Source organism: Electrona antarctica (assembly GCF_951216825.1).
Source record: "Electrona antarctica genome assembly, chromosome: 6".
Classification (NCBI taxonomy): domain Eukaryota; kingdom Metazoa; phylum Chordata; class Actinopteri; order Myctophiformes; family Myctophidae; genus Electrona; species Electrona antarctica.
Genome location: NC_136811.1, coordinates 17848692 through 17865621, shown reverse-complemented (window position 1 = coordinate 17865621; position 16930 = coordinate 17848692). Strand labels below are relative to the sequence as shown.

Below are 16930 nucleotides of genomic sequence, written 5' to 3'. Positions count from 1 at the left end.
TGGGGGACTCGGAACAAACGGGGGGGGGGCGAGGGCTGCCTTCCAGGCCTTGAGCCGAGGAGGCGCGGAGAGATGGGAGAAGTGAGAGCGATGCATTAATACCAAAACAATGACTTCTAGTTGGCTCAGAGTAACCCTGTTGTGCTTGGCTGTCTCGGCCTGTGCATGGGCTGTGTGTGCGTGTGCGTGTGCGCGCGCGTGCGCGTGCGTGTGCGTGTGTGTGTGCGTGTGTGTGTGTGTGTGTGTGTGTGTGTGTGTGTGTGTGTGTGTGTGCGTGTGTGTGTGTGTGTGTGTGTGTGTGTGAGGGGGGTTTCTTATTTACCCCCGCCTGGGAATCCTTGTCACAGAGCTGCTCTTGTTTGGATGTGATCAAGAGTAACGCAGCCAGACTCGCATATCATCATTGTTGTTGGACAGAAACCTCTTATCTCCACAATTTAACGTTTTGCGTTTTTTTCATAAATTAACGTCCTACTTGATCACACTACAGTGTCACACAGAACATCAAAAGTAGCATATCCGCGCGCGCGCGCGCGTGTGTGTGTGTGTGTGTGTGTGTGTGCGTGCGCGCGTGCGTGCGTGCGTGCGTGCGTGCGTGCGTGCGTGCGTGCGTGCGTGCGTGCGTGCGTGCGTGTGTGCGTGCGTGCGTGCGTGCGTGCGTGTGTGCGTGCGTGCGTGCGTGCGTGTGTGCGTGCGTGCGTGCGTGCGTGCCTGTACTGTATGCATATGTTGCGCGTCCTAGTCCAACATATGGCTGTGGAGAGAGAGAGAGAGAGAGAGAGGGAGAGAGAGGGAGAGTGATCTACTGCACCTCCATTTCCTCAGCTGGTCATGAGAAAATATAGGTCAGGAGTTGAACCAGGTTAAGGGGGCTTTGGGGAGAGCGCTAGGTATGTATGTTATTGTCATGGCAACACTGCAGTAATGTAAAGGAGGGGGGGGGGGGGGGGGGGTTAGACAGCTAGGGTGCGGTCTGGTCGAGATGAAGGGATAAATAAACACACAGAAGAAGGAATAAAGAGTCCCCCCCACCCCCCCTCCTCCTCCTCCCCCTAACCCGGGCCCCGGAGGCACGGCAGGGCCCCGACTGACTGGAGGAGGAGGAGGAGGAAGAGGAGGGAGGAGGCCGACGGGGAATGTGTGGCGCCCACTGAGGGCCGCAAACAAAGGTATGGCGGCCGGGAAGCCCCTCCCTCCCATTACTGGTGACACGAACGGACGAACAAACGCTTACATGTGGTGAAGTCTGATGGTTTTCCCGAGACTCTCTCTGTCTCTCTCTGTCTCTCTCTCTGTCTCTGTCTCTCTCTCTGTCTCTCTCTCTCTCAATCTCCGCCTTGTTTGGTGGGGTGGTTTTAGCCGGCGTGATTTATCGGTCTGAGATCCTGTCCAAGTTCAGACGGCAACATCGCGGCCGTTCAAAGATCACAGCCCAGGGAGCACAGAGTGCACGTCCAGGCGAGGGGGTCATGTTCACTTTTACAACCAGCCCTGGGGGGGTCTGTGGCTCTGTGCTGCTGCTGCTGGTGGTGGATTTTTTTGGGGGGGTGGGCTTTGTTGGAGCATGATGGAGCACTTTGCTCTTTGATTATCGTCTCCGTCTCAAATTCAAACGTATCAAAAGTAGCAGATCTACAAGCTCAAAACGCGGCACGAATTTGTCGATCTGCTACTTTTTATCACTTTCGGATTTGAATCCCCGAAAAGCAACAGTTTTGGATGTGTGGCTGCAAATGGGTGTAGGCCGGGGATGCCATAGCGATGTTTCAAGTGCAAGCACCACACACACACACACACACACACACACACACACACACACACACACACACACACACACACACACACACACACACACACACACACACACACACACACACACACACACACACACACAACATGTTGGGGTGCCCGAGAGCTTATAGATCTGCTATTTTAGGTGTAAATCACCCTGAACTGAATGAACATGTGGAGGCTTATTCATGTGTCTGGAATGTGTAGCCATTAGCGTCAATTAGAGCCTTTAATGAACTAATGGCACAGAGGTGTCTGGCCCATGTGTTCCAAACTTCAATGGAGCATTTGTCTTAATCAGCCATAAAAGTAGTGCGATCTATAACTTTGTACGTGCGGCTGTGTGCGTGCGTGCGTGCGTGCGTGCGTGCGTGCGTGCGTGCGTGGTAATGTACACCAAAGACAGTTGGAATGAGTTTGTACTCCAATGTACAAACATATAACATATCGTAGCCGTCGGGCAGAAACCTCTTATGTCATATTTTATCCTTTATTTATTTCTTCATTTTGGTAAATTAACCTCACTTGATCACACTACAACGTCACACAAAAGCATCTGCAGTAGCAGAAGAACAAGATCAAAACGCTGTGCTGAAAATGAACAGCTTTGGACACATGAGGTTTCCACCCGACCAGAGACGATATCCAGTCTCCACTAATCAACCCAAGTGCAACAAAATGTCTTTTCTCCAAAAGGTGAACAAGAGAAAATGAAATGGAGGGGATATGGTGTGTGTGTGTGTGTGTGTGGGGGGGGTAAGGGGAAAATGTACATTTATGACCTGCAATATCCTGCCAGGACATTTTACTAGACCGCTTTAAGCATGCGTGACCTGCCCTCTTCGCAAGCGGGCCGTTAAATGGTGTTGACCCTGCATCTCTGTGTGGCAGACCTCCACGGACCCTCGCAGCATAGCAGCAAGTTAACCCCGGACCCCCCCCACCCCCCAACACATATGACCTTGCAACCCACCAACATGGTGGGACAGATAAATTAACCAGCTGCTAAACTTGGCCTAATTTGCGGAGTGCCCCGCGTTCTGCCGGGGCACTCTTTGTGTGTTGTTTATGTGTCAAAGTGTGTGTGTGTGTGTGTGTGTGTGTGTGTGTGTGTGTGTGTGTGTGTGTGTGTGTGTGTGTGTGTGTGTGTGTGTGTGTGTGTGTGTGTGTGTGTGTGTGTGTGTGCGTGTGCGTGTGCGCGCATGTGTGTGCGAGGAGGACTTCTTAGAACCATCAATTTACATGGCTTTGTAAACACACGTGGTTCTGGAGAGATTTATGGGGAGAGAGAATGCGTTGCTGCCGGATTGATTCATAACATCCTTGATTGGCCCTTTTGCACTGCAAACTGAGGCACGAGAACGCAAAAAGGCAAGAGAAAAGGGAGTACTTGTGTAGCAAAATAAAATCTTATGACTTCAAATGTTTGTTTGTGCCCTAACAAGGTGCAATGTGTTAAACAGTTTGAAAGGAGCTGTCCCACACTAGCGCTGCTCCCTAAACAATTAGCAATATGTCAAACTATACTGTTCCTGCTGCCAACCGTGAAGAAATCACAGATTGAGGCTTTAAGTTTAAGCCTACAAGCTCTCAATATGTCGCAGGTGCATTCAGAGCTTGTAGATCAGCTGTTTTCGCTTTCCAACATGCTTCCATAGAAGACACGCTGGCTTTTATAGAATCCAAGTCCGACTCCTGAGTGTTTATTCAGCTCTGAGAGTGTCAGAGCTACAAAATGGACAACATTAACAGTTTTCTTTTTTTTCTTTTTTAACTTGTGTACGGTTCCTTTTCATGGTGAAAGTAAAACACATTCCAAAAGGCTGTGCAAGGATGAGCTGGACTCACCTCTGAGGATGTAGTTCTGGTAGTTCTGGTCTGCTTCAGCGCCCACTTTTATCAAACATGTCAGGCCCTCAGCCACCACGAACTCATGCACCAAGTCCTTGTCATCCTGGGGAGAGAGAGAGAGAGAGAGAGAGAGAGAGAGAGAGAGAGAGAGAGAGAGAGAGAGAGAGAGAGAGAGAGAGCTAAATCAGTAAAGAGATTGAGAGTTTGAAATGCTCAATGTACAAATTTTCACAAGTTAATGAACACATTGAATTTTCCAATTGCAGAGGTTGCTTATCGCCCGGAAGCTTTAGCTATAATATTAGGGAAATATAAAATAAATAGCAGTATTTGTAAAGTTGTCGGAAATATAAAACATCCATGACTAGTCAATCCAATACACTTTATTTATATAGCACATTTCACAACTCAAGGTTTACAAAGTGCTGTACAGAAAGTTAAAAGCTAAATACACTGTAAAGCTAAAACATAAGACACCAGCAAAACCACACAGTAGAAAAACAACGACAAAGCCAAAGGAAAACACAGAACTCTCAAACGGAATTAAAAGCCAAGGTGTACAGGTGGGTCTTAAGGCCTCGATGGTGGGGGACAGTTTCACATTGGAAGGGAGCTCATTCCACAGTTTGGGGGCTATGACAGAAAAGGCACCTCTGGTCTTTAAACGTGCCTTTTTTGTGACCTGGAGATTCAACTGGCCTGCAGAACGCAATGACCTTGAGGGAGTATAAACCTCTATAAGATCACAGAGATACTGAGGCGCAAGACCGTTCAGTGATTTAAAGACAAACAATAAAATCTTAAAATCAACTCTAAAACGAATGTTTAGTCAATGGACTAATCATGCAATAACACCGGTAAAGTCCTTTAAATATCCATTTATGTTGACAGTACTTGTGGTAGAAATAGAGGAATAGGAACTAGAGGCTGACATTTATTCGGGATTGCCGCAGGATGGGATTATAATGTGTATTAATCCCGGGATTGGGACGGGATGGGAATGAAAATTCAAAAAGAGCAGGCAGGAGCGGGAATGACATCAATTAGCCTGATTATATTACCACAGATGACATCAATTAGCCTCATTATATTACCACAGATGAACTGTTCCATGTCTTTTGAATTAAAACTGCATGAAACACAGTCATCTAAAAATAACACAAAATCCATTGCCTTTCCTAATGACTAATTTATGAATTAAAAACAAAACAAAAAAACAACGGGAGCGGGATGGGAATTAATTCCTTGGGACGAGGAAGTGATTCAGTGGTCTACAGCAGGGGTTCTCAACGTTTTTGGCCGGGGACCCCCGGAAATGCTTTGGCAATGTCTCGGGACCCCCGCCCCGCCCCCTCCCGACCCCCAATATAAATTGACTGCTACAATAACCTTAAACCATTTTGGGCGGGAACCCCTTTTGATGTTTTAAGCATTGTTATAATTTAGCTATTGAAAAATAGCAGATCTACAAGCTCATAGCGCGCCACCGAGTGGCGCGCTAGGGACTTGTAGGTCTGCTATTTTTGAAAAATCGTGAAAAAAATAAATTAAAAAAAATCTTTTCTTTTTTTTTTTTTTTAAATATTTTGGGGACCCCCTAAAATAATTTGGCGACCCCCCCGAGGGGTCGCGACCCACGGGTTGAGAACCCCTGGTCTACAGTACACTGTACAGTCATCTGAGCCGCTCGCTCATTCATTGAGCTGAGCAGTGTGAGCACTGAGCACCCCTCTGTGGCGCGGTACTCCCGCGAGAGCATTAAAAGCCACACGTTATGTGTGACCTGTGAATTAAGGACGATGAGTTCTACTGCAGATTTACAGTAACGACAAGGCAGTATCCCTCATGAAGTCATTACTAGGCTTGTTTTACAGGCACGGCACCACCTTAAATCACAACTCCTGCGTGTGTGTGTGTGTGTGCGTGCGTGCGTGCGTGCGTGCGTATAGTGTTACTATACTTGGGAGGAGTATAATAGAATTTGAGCTACCGGTATATCTGATTTTCCTGGTCCTCACAAGACAAACAGATGTTTTGAGGTTATACGAGTTGGGCACATATTAGGACAAAATTTAGGATTTAGGTTTAGGGTTAGAATTATAGGCATTTAGAGGTTGGGTTGAGCGGCCTGATTACCGTAATACTTTTAGTTGCGCGTCGGTGTTGTGCAACGACAAATAGCCGAGCTTGTAGATCAGCTATTATTTTCTGCTTTAGTCTTACAGTTAAAAAATGCAACAAATAAAATAAGGGAAACGTGGCATTTGTGAAATCTCTGTCCTAAAACGTTTATGTCCTCACATGTGTAGTAATACAAACCTGTGTGCGTGTGCGTGTGTGTGTGCGCGTGCGTGCGTGCTCGCAGGCTCGCGTGTATAAACGACTCTGCTGGGAATGAAGGGGGCTGTTTTTCTAGTGTGATAAAGAGCAACACCAACAGGCCTGGCCTGCTACTGAGATTTATGCTAAACTCCAGAGTATGGAGATATTTCCATGGGAGCAAATTATACCAGCGACTGGTGCCGCATGCGACACTCACAGCGGACACATTAGCCAGCGTGCTGCCGCCTGTGAGCAGCACATTTCCTGCACTCCTGGCAACGCTGGTGTTTTGCGCTACCTTGAGTGTTGCTAAGTGCCTGTTGCTCCCTAACCATTATAATGTGGTCATAAAGGCGTTCGCTGTGGAGAGGGACGCTAAGATGTCTGTGGCTGGCTGACGAATGGCATGACACCAGCGTTGCCAGATGTCGAGAGAGAAACACGCGACCATGGTCTATGAAAACAAGCCCGACAGTTACACCACTATTACGTCAGCTATTTGAAAATAGATGATCTGTAAGTTCAAAACGGGTCATGAGCTTCGTTGTAGATTACCAGTCTTCAAAAAATTATCTTGAAAGAAATTTAAAAAAAATTGAATGTTTTTAAAACACCAATCTAGTATGGGGGTCAGAATGGGGTTCTGCAGGCAAATACATATTAATTTGGGGGTCCTTGACATGACAATGTTCGAGAACCACTGGTTTAAGCAATATAATAGAAATCAAACCCAAATGCAACTGCACTTTAGAAACCCCCCAAAGACCCCCCCAAAAACGCAACCCTGCAAATTAACCATCAATTTTTGCATGCTACAAGCCCAAAGTTGCTTATAATAAGCAGACTTGGCAACATGGCATGCCACAGAGCGATGCAAGCCTGAGTTAGTTACACTCGGTTGCGTTGTGAGCGTTGTGCACCGCAAATAGCAAATCTACAAGCCCACGATGTGTCGCAGTGTGATGTGTTGTGCAGCTTGTAGATCTGGCCACAGAGTGCATGTCTCCTCACTGAGCCCAAACCACAGGCCTGCATACACTTTCACACTCGCTTCAATCATTCAATCATTTGGTGGTCGGTGTCAGTGTCAGCAGCATCTACGAAAAATAACTCAAATGTTTTACCCAAGTACCAATACTGCAATGTAGAAATACTCTGTTACATGTACAGTAAAAGTCCAGAATTGAACATTTACTTGAGTAAAAGTACAAAGGTATGACAAAAGTAGAAAGTACTCATTGGGCACAATGTCCCATTTTGTATGAAAAATATTTCGGAGCAGATCTACATGTCTACATGTCTACGCGATGCGATGCATTGTGAGCTTGTAGATCAGCTATTCTCAAATGGATGAAATGTATATAGGGCTAATGTATGTTTTCTGTTTTGGAATAATAATCAAAATCTACAAAGTAACTAGTTTTCATATAATTATAGTGGAGTAAAAGCACATTATCTCTCGTCTCTGAGATGTAGTGGAGTAGAGATAAAAGTATTGAAAATTTGAAACACTACCTAGCCAGGTGAGTGTAGCGTTCCTCAACATAGACATATGAATAGTCACTATCGGGCAGAAACCTGTTTTATCCTAACATTAATGCCCTACTTGATCACACTACAGCGTCACACGAAAGCATCAAAAGAAGCTTTATACCGGTAATTGCGACCGCGACGATGACACATCGCTCCAATGATCTACGTTCATATCTCCATGTCCCTCGGTGCTGGACTTGAAATAACAAGAAGATACATGGCGGAGAGAACGTCACTTCATCATGAACATGACATTATACACACAGAGAGGGGCTTTTCCACTGCAGAGCTGCTTTGTAGCTCAGCTTGCATTTCACTCAGAGATAGTTTGTTGTGTTTTGACGTGACCCTCTCTCTCTCTCTCTCTCTCTCTCTCTCTCGCTCTCCGAGATGACAAAGCCACCTGCGACTCTCACACCTGTCGACGACTGCATAATTTAACCCATTTAGGCCTGACGTCGAAATTTAAAAAATGTCTTCCAAATCCTCCAGTTTTCTGTAGTACCTATGTTTCTATATTAGTGGTGCTCAATATTTCATGCCAAGGACCCCAAAAATTATATGAAATTGGCCTCCGACCCCCATCAGAAAATATGTTGTTCCAGGGACCCCCCAGAAGTTAAAAACATTCGCTGTGAAAGAATATATATTCCAAATTTGCGCCACAGTTTTACGATTTTTCGAAAATAGCAGACCTACAAGCTTGTAGATCTGCTATTTTTCAATAGCTAAATTATAACATAATGTTTAAAACACCAAAAGGGGTTCCCGCCCAAAATGGGTTAACGGAGCGGGGGGCTCTCGCCAGGCTCTAGCATGCGGTCTAGCGTTCAGGTTAGCGGGGCAGGAAGAGCACACTAAACACTGTAGGGTGGTCCACCGTTCCGTCCGTCTCTCCCAGGAATTACGTTGTGAGTATTTCCAGATCTGGGCTGACCGTACGTACAGTACAGTATATATGATGGAGACTCCAGTCATCTGGCACACACACAGACACACACACACACACACACACACACACACACACACACACACACACACACACACACACACACACACACACACACACACACACACACACAAAACGGATGGACAAACAGCTGGGCGAATATCATTCACTTTCCTACCGTGGCGGTGCGAGGGAGCGTTTATGGATGCAAATGAATAAATACATGACTAAAGAATGCTGTGTGATTTACCGTACTTTTCCATGGCTCACTTTCGAATGCATTCTTAAATAATCATCAACATGTACGTGTCATCGTCTTTGAGCTGGACTGTGTATGTTAGGCCAAACAAACACAAGGGCCATCAATGCTCGTCTGCTTCTTTTTCGGTGTCTTTCATGCGTTTATTTGTGAGTTAGTTAAGAAAATAACGTCTGATTTGTATTGGCAGAGGAACAAGCCAACATCTCAGCGTTCAACTGATGTCTCAGAATGTTTACTTAGAAACGGGGGATGAGAGGACATGGGGACAAAGCTACTCAACGTGGGGTCCAGAGACCCCCCCCAGTTCCAGGGGGTCCCGGCCGTATACCCGATTGATAGTCAGGAAACATTACGGGTCTGTAAATAAGACTTGCGAGTTGTTTATTGGACCGGCTGATTGGTTTAATTAATAATTAACTAAGAAGGGCCTCATTCTTTAGATGGCGACTGTAGAATGTAAAGCAGCAGTCAGCAGTCCGTGCCACCCCGCCCCCCGTCCACAGCTTTCAGAGACCCAACAAACCAAAACCACTGACATTGTCTGTTGGTTGGACTTGGTTCCCACTGGCTGCAGAGAGATAGAGAGAGAGAGAGAGAGAGAGAGAGAGAGAGAGAGAGAGAGAGAGCGAGAGAGAGAGAGAGAGAGAGAGAGAGAGAGAGAGCGAGAGAGAGAGAGAGAGGATAGACCAGGACACCCCGTCCTGGTCTATTCTGGGCCTGCCCGCCCGCCTCGAACCTGGTTCTCTCTATTCCATTATTATTACTAAACATACAGTAACCACTTTTTACTTGTAGCAGAGTAGTTCCACATTGCAGTATTGATACTTTTACTTGAGTAAGAAAGTGTGAGTACTTTTTCCACCACTGGTTAGATTTTTGCATTTTTGGGCGTTTTGCATAATAATGCGAATGCACCGAAGGACCACAAGTTTGGGAAAGGCGTCCATTTGGCGAACGTCTCAGAGATAACGAGGAATGGGAGTGACAGTTAGGCCCAAACCACACCGGTAGGGACTCCTTGGGGGTAAAAAACGTTTTAAGGTCAACCACACCAATGCAACTCATTGCAACCGTCGCTGTGGTTTTGCTCACTGCAGTCTTAGGGCAGACTGGGGAAGGGGGGGGGGGGTCCGGAGGAGGGAGAGTTAAAGGCTCCGAATTACCTGAAAAATCTGCTTGAGGGAAAACAGGGCCCGCCGCAGCTCCCGTCCCGTCGAGTTGTACAGTTTCTCTGTATGGAGAGAGAGAGAGAGAGAGAGAGAGAGAGAGAGAGAGAGAGGGGAGAGAAAGGAGGGGAAAACATTAATTCACCATCACAGAGATGCTGTCTTCGTGAAGTAGGAAAAAGTGAACAGACGAAAGTTGTTTTATTTTTTTTAGATTAGTGAGATAACAGATTCTAGTGTGGTGGAAGTGACTGTTCTCTTTTACGGCATCACATGATCGAGGCCTCTGCTCTACTGATCATCTCTGAGAGGCACATGTTTTGTCTGCATTGAGAATCACTTTCTCGTGTCGGCCGACCGACGAAAATAAAGCTCTTCGGAAAGAAGTTTGGAAACGTATGTTTGTTCCATCACATCTCTGTTGTTACTTTAACAGAAGCACGGTATGTCGTATGATTGGAAAGCCTGTTCCGTTCCCCTTTAAAATGATGTCACATTTGAAATGAACACGCATTTCTGGGAAGAAGAGCAACACAGCTGATGACGTGGGCGGGTTCCAAGTGAAATGTGCCAAACATCCGAGTTTGGGAAAGTTCTGTCGATAACAGATTTTTGGCAATTTTGGGTACATTTCACTTGGGGCCCACCCACATAATCAGCTGTTTTGCTCGGTCCCACAAATCAAATGGGACAAGTTTTGGACATACAATTATCCTAGTACAGTAACAACAGAGATTAGGATCTCGTCTCCTGCAACCTATGCAAGCAAATCACCAACTTTAAGTCCTTGTGTACTAAATGCACTCGGTCACAAATATTGATTCTGATACCATTAAACGCTGGGGTAGTCATTAGTCCTACAATCTCAAACCCTCACCCTAACCCTAACCTCCCACGGGGCAGCACACCTAAACCTAACCTTAACCCTCTCCCAACCCTTAACGCACCCCTCACCAACCTTAATCCGGTCGCTTCAACGCACCCCTCACCAACCTTAATCTGGTCGTCTTAACGCACCCCTCACCAAATTTATGTCTAACCAATGACTAGTCTAAACTAAGTATGCACCCCCTTCAATAGGAGGTACTCAGAGTTACTACGGGGGGGTTAAGGTTAGGGGGGGTTTAAGGACTTTGGATTATTAACCAACCCTAGCATCCCTGTTCTGTTGGGAACACAAAAATAGCAGATGTACAAGCTCACAACGCTTCGCCCTATGAGTCATTGAGAGCTTGTGGACTGGCAAAGGTTTGGTGTGGGGGACAAAGAGCAGACCAAGGTCAAGTTTTGTAAGTATTGAGAGTTTAACTGTCTGAAAATACACCTCAACAGGACTCAGGACACAATGCTACAGAAGCACACATTGACAGAGCTGTCAAACAAGTCTACGACGTCATCTATGAAATCTCTGAAAAGGATTAATCTGCAACACAATGTAGTGGGGTGGAGTGGGGGTCCCTGCTTCATCTCTCTCTCTCAGCTATAAGGGTGCATTGGCTTGAAAAACATTCAAGACCCCTGATTTAAAGCAATCATCCCATATTGCTAAACAGAGCAAAAGGAAGAGAGAGAGAGAAAAAAAAGGAAAAAAAGAAGAAAAAAAACAGTGAGAGGAATTCTGGAGTGGGGGAAGAAAGGGAAAAAAAGAGCACAGTAGTAAGAGCAGCTCTGAGCTTTTGGTGAACAACATCTGTGGAGAGTTAGGCCAACACACTGCGTACGTTTCCTGCCTCTGGCCCAGCCCGAGGCCAGGAGGAACGACTAGCATGCAGGCTGTAGAACACCAAGTCACACATACTGTAGCACCATGCAGACTTAAGGCTCCCACCACCACAATACTTTACAAAGGAGCGGGGTCGTTAATCAGAGCGAGGCCGACGCCACAGGGGGCTCCCAGGTCTGCATCCTGCAAGTCTTTTCCTTTATTTGTTTAATTATTTTAGAGGATTATTTTTTATTCTGGGAGTCTAGTAGATGATCTGATATTTCGTCATCATCGACCATAACAATACGAAGTCCTCTGAGTTCATTCTGGCTCACAGAGACCTGTCTTATCCCCTCTATGCATGACATGTCCTGTCTCTCTATCCTCTGCTGTCACAGTGCTTTTCAAGCTTGTTTTATTTCAAGGACCCCCCAGACATTATTAGGGCCACGGACCCCCGTATAAATGTGTGGAACCAACTGGTTCCATTTATACACAATTCCATTCCAGCTATCAATGATTTACCTGGGGACCCCCTGGAACGCCCCCCCCCCCCCCCCCCCCCTCCCCACTGAGGACCACTGGCTTGTCTAAATACATTAAAACATACAAATAAAAACAAAATAAAGAAAACAAAAAAAACAAAAAAGATCCTGCAGCATCAGTGCAGTTCACACTATCTACCAAAGGGTGTCAGCGTTGAGCAGAGTAGTGTTCCGGCGCTGCAGTGGCTAAACTGCATCACAGCTCAGCCACTACTGTAGAGGCTGCTCTGACTCAGCAGAACACACACACGCGCACGAACGCACGCACGCACGCACGCACGCACGCACGCAAGCACACAAACACACACACACACACACACACACACACACACACACACACACACACACACACACACACACACACACACACACATACCTGGCAATACTTTACTGTACTTTACTCAAGTACATTTTGAGTATATTCTAGTATTGACACTATTACTTAAGTAAAAAAACAAGTACTTTTTCCACCACTGCTTGTGAAGACGTCAACGCTGTGACACGTTGTGAGCTTGTAGATCGGCTACTGTCTGTCCAGTGCACGACCACACCAGTGAGCTTGTAGATCTACTGTCCGGTGCACGACCACACCAGTGAGCTTGTAGATCTACTGTCTGGTGCACGACCACACCAGTGAGCTTGTAGATCTACTGTCTGGTGCACGACCACACCAGTGAGCTTGTAGATCTACTGTCTGGTGCACGACCACACCAGTGAGCTTGTAGATCTACTGTCTGGTGCACGACCACACCAGTGAGCTTGTAGATCTACTGTCTGGTGCACGACCACACCAGTGAGCTTGTAGATCTACTGTCTGGTGCACGACCACACCAGTGAGCTTGTAGATCTACTGTCTGGTGCACGACCACACCAGTGAGCTTGTAGATCTACTGTCCGGTGCACGACCACACCAGTGAGCTTGTAGATCTACTGTCCAGTGCACGACCACACCAGTGCACAACAAGAGCATAAACCACCTAACCTCTAAATGTGTAACCCAAACCTCTGACCACAACCTGAAGCTTGTCCTCATTGTGAGAAGCAGGACAATTAACTGTCCTCACAATGTTCGCTGCTCAAATTCTACTACTGGGCCCTCACACGTATAGTCACAGGCACGCACGCACGCACACACAAGCGCGCACTGCACACGTCCCCTAAGTTGTGTTTTTCTCAGATTTGCACAGAGGTCTCACATCCTTTCCCAGTGTGTTCTAACCTTGAACATGGACGCTCTCCAACGCCTGCTCACTGTCTAAGGTCTAAAGACATTGGTCACGTGCACGAATGCACGCACGCACGCACGCACGCACGCACGCACGCACGCAGGCAGGCACGCACGCAGGCACGCACGCACGCACGCACGCACGCACGCACAAACTCCTAGTATCACTGCAGTCCCCGTCTGCGCAGACAGCTGCTACTGATTCTATTCTGAAGTGTGAGAAACACACACACACACACACACACACACACACACAGTCTGATGAGTGCATAATGCTGGAGATTCACAGCAACAGCCTTCTATTCATCATTGTTAGACCAGCCTACCCCCCCCCCCCCAAGGAGGGTGAGAGAGAGAGAGAGAGAGAGAGAGAGAGAGAGAGAGAGAGAGAGAGAGAGAGAGAGAGAGAGAGAGAGAGAGAGAGAGAGAGAGAGAAGAGAGAGAGAGAGAGAGGAGAGAGAGAGAGAGAGAGAGAGAGACATAATATCTCCGGAGGCTCTATATAACAGGATTCTTCTGGACACTTTTCCGGACCATCTGAACTACACAGACCCTACAGTCAGGGCCTGGGGGGGCTTCCGGCTTCTTTCCCACAAAATATACAAAAATCAAACAATTACACATTGTAATCTTAACGATAACATCCACATTATGGAGGTTCCGGAGCTTGACGGGGCCATCGATGGGTTAATTAATGATGACTGACAGCTGACATCATCTCGATACTAAAATGTTCCTATTTGAGGACTTTAACACGCTGTTTAAATAAAAACAGATTAATTGTGTTCTATGATCTCATACTGTACATATTCCCCCCAAACCGCAAACTGTCAGGCTAACTGTTCTTTATTGAGACTTTAATGAGATATATTAGATTTTAAATGGTGTCATCATGAGGACAATTAAGCTTGATTCATAGTTCATTGAATCATTAGGGCTGTTATGATTATGGAATTCTACTTGACGATTTATTGTCACTCGAACAATTGTATTGTTTCTGTCGTTGAACATTATGAATCAAATATATATTTCTGTTTGGCTTTTAGGCTTCTTAAACAAGAGGTGCAAAGGGCGGATATGACAAATAACTTACATAAGTGATGAAAGACGCGAGTTTGATTCAAAGCTGAAGTGTTTTCCAACAGCTTGGTGAGGTCTGTGATGTTGTTCCCATGCATGCAGGAGACTAAAAGAACGGCTCGTTCTACACTGCAGACACACCAGTGGTTCTCAAAGTGTGCTCCAGGGAACCCCAGGGGGTCCATGAGGAGGTTCCACTGATGACGATTGATGATTGATAGTAATCCAATCATCTCTGTCGGGTGGAAACCTCATTTGTATATCATGCATTGTGCATTTGACCAGCCTATACATGATTAATTGGCATATTAGCATTATGTTTTCCCGGTGAAAATAGGTGAATATGTTTTGTGAAAATCTCCCAAGTCCAACACGTTGCAGTCAGCTTGTATGTTGGCTGTATATTCAATATTCCTCATATGATGAAGTTTATAATAGCATATTGCTGTCGGGTGGAAACCTCATATGTCCAAAACTGCTCAAAGCGAGCTTGCAGATCTTGTACTTTTGTGTGCCACTGTAGTATAATCAAGTAGGACATTCATTTACAAAAAAAAACAAAACACAAAAAAGTTCAAATATAGACATACAGTTGGAGGCCATCGATATTGTCCTTTTCTTTTTGCTGAGGTTTGCGTGATCTGCGCAAAAGGACAGTTAACCCATTTTGGGCGGGAACCCCTTTTGGTGTTTTAAACATTATGTTATAATTTAGCTATTGAATAATAGCAGATCTACAAGCTCATAGTGGCGAGTGGCGCGCTACGAGCTTGTAGGTCTGCTATTTTTGAAAAATCGTGAAAATATTTATTTCAGAAAACTGGAGGATTTAGAAGGATTTTTTTTTAAATTTTGAGGTCAGGCCTAAATGGGTCAAATAATAAGGGACAATATCGGTGGCACCCAACTGTACTGTATCTGCCCGACAGCGACGCTATAGGATTTAAGGGGTTAAGTGATAGTGGTTTCACACTCACCTGTAGAACAACCTGGGTCATAAAGATTAGTTGGTTCACTATGACCTCAGCCAGTCGTTGGCATCTGCATCCACAAGGAATAAACGTGCGCCACAACCCCGTATACGAGAAGCGAGACAAGATCTGGTGATGCTGATTTATATCGCTGTGCATCAGGGGAAAGAAATGTGATACTCGGAATTGTAAATAGCAAAAAAAAAAAAAGAAAAAGAACGCAATACCCCCGAGAGGAAACAGACTTATTGCAGCAGCATGTAAGAAGGGAACTTTCCCAGGGTGAAAAAGTGAATTTAGTTTAGGTGAAAACGTTACGGGCTGTTTCCTGTTAGACTGTAACAAATCATGAGCTAGTTGTAGAATTTTGGAAAAAAATAAAAGCAAAAAAACCCTAAAAGTTCAAGGCAGTCTTGGTTCTGAAGTCTTGCAACAGACCTCTTCAGTTGGGACGGCGGTGCCTCGGCCAGCCAGGACCACATCCAACCTCTTCAGTTGGGACGGCGGTGCCTCGGCCAGCCAGGACCACATCCAACCACTCTACCACGGCCCGTTCACACTGCTGCTGTGCCAAGTCTCTTTCCAGATCTTTGGGTCTACAAGCTCAAAATGCTTCCATATGCATTGCGTTATAAACTTGTAGATCGGCTAATTGTCAATTAGCTTGATGTTGATTCTATATTAACTCATTTTGATGGGGACCCCCTGGAAGCCCCTCAAGGACCCCCTGGGGGTCCCCAGACCCCATTTTGAGAACCACCGCCATAGGGGGCGCAACAGCAGTCGGACCCTGGCTTGAATTTGTAGTGAATAAAACTTCCCATGTGGCTCATAGGGCAGAAGCCTATCTCCAGCTCCAGCTATAGCGTGAGGCAGCTTGATGTACAAGTACCTCCATTTCTCTGTAGAGAATAACATTGGGCTTGCGAACCGAGGGATGAGCGAGTGATGTCAGGTCTTCGGTACTGTATCGAGGTCCCATTTTTAGAGTCTTGGGCATGGGCAGGCAGGCAGGGAACAAAAGCCTCCGATGTGTGTGGGTCAAGACAGGGGTCACACCCCAGTGTGTGTGTGTGTGTGTGTGTGTGTGTGTGTGTGTGTGTGTGTGTGTGTGTGTGTGTGTGTGTGTGTGTGTGTGTGTGTGTGCGTGCCTGCCTGCCTGCCTGCCTGCCTGCCTGCCTGCCTGCTGCCTGCCTGCCTGCCTGCCTGCGTGCGTGGCGTGCGTGCGTGCGTGCGTGCGTGCGTGCGTGCGTGCGTGCGTGCGTGCGTGCGTGCGTGCGTGCGTGCGTGCGTCTGAGCAGAGTGAATCACAGTTTAGATTAGTGATCTCCTCACAGCTGACCGCACTGCCTCTGATCACTTGAAAGAGAGAGACAAGCCCGGGGCAGATAAGGTGGTTACTCATCACACCTTCCATACGACCCCAACCACGCAACTTTGATTTGTGTAGAGCCCCCCCCCCCCCCCCCCCCCCCGCCCCCACCCACCCACACAACCAACCAGCCCCACTGCTCTAATGTTTAACCCCTA

The 16930-nt window shown here is 46.5% G+C and overlaps 1 protein-coding gene across 1 annotated transcript in view; it reads right to left on the bottom strand.

The window, feature by feature from the left end:
* LOC306924350 (FH1/FH2 domain-containing protein 3-like) overlaps positions 1-9934 on the bottom strand; it is a 95194-nt gene extending 85260 nt beyond the window's left edge. The window contains exons 1-2 of the mRNA XM_079502844.1: positions 9872-9934; positions 3640-3745 (exon numbers count right to left, since the gene is read on the bottom strand). The gene's annotated coding sequence lies outside the window, so the exon portion shown is untranslated. The remainder of the gene's footprint in view (positions 1-3639; positions 3746-9871) is intronic.
* Positions 9935-16930: the final 6996 nt, after the last annotated feature.